General features: G+C 38.0%; 1 pseudogene; it reads right to left on the bottom strand.

Annotated features, from left to right (window-relative positions):
• Positions 1-280: 280 nt before the first annotated feature.
• On the bottom strand, positions 281-1,733 carry LOC114727174 (CBL-interacting serine/threonine-protein kinase 12-like; annotated as a pseudogene).
• Between the last annotated feature and the right edge of the window lie 947 nt (positions 1,734-2,680).

The raw sequence follows: 2,680 nt of genomic DNA, 5'->3' as shown, positions 1-2,680 counted from the left end.
CCTATATACTCTTCCGATCCTTAATATATGACCTATTTAATTAATTTGATTAGATTGAGAAAGTTAGATAAGTTAGTTAATTATAAAAAAATAATATGTTTTTTCTAAAGCACTATAATTATTTTTCTTAATATCCTCCCTCCACGTATTTGATTATGGTTGCAGGAGTATTTATAGAAGTAATTTAAAAAAAATTGATAAATATAAAAAATACATCTTATATTTAAAACCAAAAAAAAATGATGAATCAATATCCAAGAGTTAACTAGTCTGGAAAATTCTAAGAATCAGAATCGGATTGAGGAGTCTCATCAGAAGAATTTCTCTTGGAAGAAGTTGCTGATTCATACTCCATCATTAACTTCCATAAGCCAGGTTTCAATTCAGAGTTACAAAATTGTTCAAACTCGGTTTTATCCCCTGCTTTCTTGTTCACTTCCACCACCACCAACGACGGAGTAAGCGCTCGAATATCGCCGCCGCAATCGTCAATGGCCCCTTCACACCTTCCCTGGATCCCTCCAAGCTCACCCTGCAATCCTTCTTCCTCACTGTAAAGCTCACCAACTGCGCAATTTCCTCCAACTTTGATATGATCTCCGACACCGGCGCGCCGGACACGAACCTCGCCTCGTCCCCTTTCTCCTCGAACAAACCGAAAAGATCGAAGCCTGCAAAGAACGATATATATCAAATGCATTCAGGCTTGCTGGCCTTGGCAATGAAGCGTTGCTTCTTCTTTTAACCTCTAGCTCTGAATCGGATTCCGATACTGAATAGTCTGAGAATGATTCTATGTCATCCTTGTTTAAATCCAGTTTGTCAATATCATCAACGCTGGTACAGAGCTTATCGTCGTCAAAATAAAACTTGATTTGTTTGAACCCTTTCTTGAACCACTTGTTTTCCATGATTTCTGGAATTGAGATTCTGGTTTCTGGGTTTGTATCGAGAAGACGTGTGCATAATAAGCTTAGCTCCGGCGAGAACCACTTGGGACACCGGAAAACGCCTCTATAAATCTTCTTGTACATAGCCATAACGTTATGATCATGGAATGGTAAATAACCTGCCATTAAAACGAAGAGAATAACGCCACAAGACCAGAGATCAACTTTGGCTCCGTCGTATCCTTTTCTTGCCAGAACATCAGGAGCAACATAGGTGGGCGTTCCACAAGAAGTATGAAACAATCCGTCTTGTCTGATTTGATCGGAGACAGTGTTGAGGCCGCAATCGGAAACCTTGAGATCGCCGTTTTCGTCGAGTAACAAGTTTTTCGGCTTGAGATCGCGGTGGTACACGCCTCTGGCGTGGCAGAATTCTACGGCGGAGATCAATTGCTAGAAGTACTTTCTGGCGACTACTTCCTTCAATCGGCCTTTTGCGACTTTATTGAATAACTCGCCGCCGACGTATTCCATGACGAAGTAGATCTTCGTCTTTGTGGCCATGACTTCGAAGAGCTGGACGATGTTGGGCTGGCGGACGGGGCGGAGGATTGAGATCTCGCGCTTGATGTGAGCGACTAAGCCGCCCTTGAGGATCTTCTCTTTGTCGATGATCTTAATTGCGACGTCTTCGTTGGTTTTGATGTTTCGAGCGTAGTAAACCTTCGCGAAGGTGCCATGGCCGAGGAGTTTTCCTATTTCATAGCGGCCGAGTAAAAGATTGGCGTTTTTCTTCTTCTTCGTCCGATTGAGACCGTTGTTGGAAACGTTGACGTCCTCCATGGATGCGGTGGTGAAGAATGTAGAAGCTGCAAAATTGTTGTTCTGTTTTTCTGGTTTAGGTTTAGGCGTCGACGTGCTTCTCCGCCATTGAAGGTGGTGATGATGTGAGTTGTTTGGAGGCGAAGATGTGGTTTTGATTTGTTGAGGTTTGTTTCTGTGTGTGTGTGTGTCTGCGGGGTTGGTTAGGCTAAATAAATTTTTGTGTGTAATAATTTTAAAATTTTATTTTGATTTAATTTCAATGTGATAATTTTATTTTAATTTTAATTTTATTTTTTAACTTATTTAACTCTAATTTTACTGTAGTTTTTCATTTTTTTAAAAATAATTAATCTTATTTTGATGTTAAAAATATTTAAATAATTTTTCAAACAATGTTGAATCAGAACAAATAAGCAATATATGTTTAGTCAATCAAATCCAATCCTGCAGATTGCTTTTGTTTATTTGCATTGACATAAATCTCTTAATTCAATACTGAAAGCAAAATATATCAAACGTGCCGTTGAATTTGAAGCTTTTAACATACCTCTCATGAATTAAACTGAATTTTTTGAAAATTATAACCTACGAATGCAATTTAATTTTCTTTAAACGGGAATGATATATATATATATATTATGATTAATGATGATATTATCAGCCGATGAGGTTAGCTTGAATCAAAACCAAGTTCCTTTACTATTCTATTGATGCATTCAGAGAATCAATTATTTTACTTCTCACATGCCAATCTCAGAGTAACTTACCGGTAAATTACTAAATTGAAATGAAGATTGAATAGAGTATGTGCCAAAAAGAAAAGAGAGGAGAAAAAGAAAGGTCAAATTAAAGATTTGAGATCCAAGGATGGGGAGGTATAAAATAGAATATTAAGAGCATAGTTAGTTTGAGTAACAACTTAACTAGCTCCACGTTTATAGGGTTGGCACGTAACTGGAAGTGGA

This window comes from Neltuma alba, unplaced genomic scaffold (assembly GCF_004799145.2).
Source record: "Neltuma alba isolate B1F8T4 unplaced genomic scaffold, ASM479914v2 tig00012452_pilon, whole genome shotgun sequence".
Classification (NCBI taxonomy): Eukaryota; Viridiplantae; Streptophyta; class Magnoliopsida; order Fabales; family Fabaceae; genus Neltuma; species Neltuma alba.
Note: the sequence above shows the minus strand (reverse complement) of the source record. Positions and strands in the feature narration are given on the sequence as shown.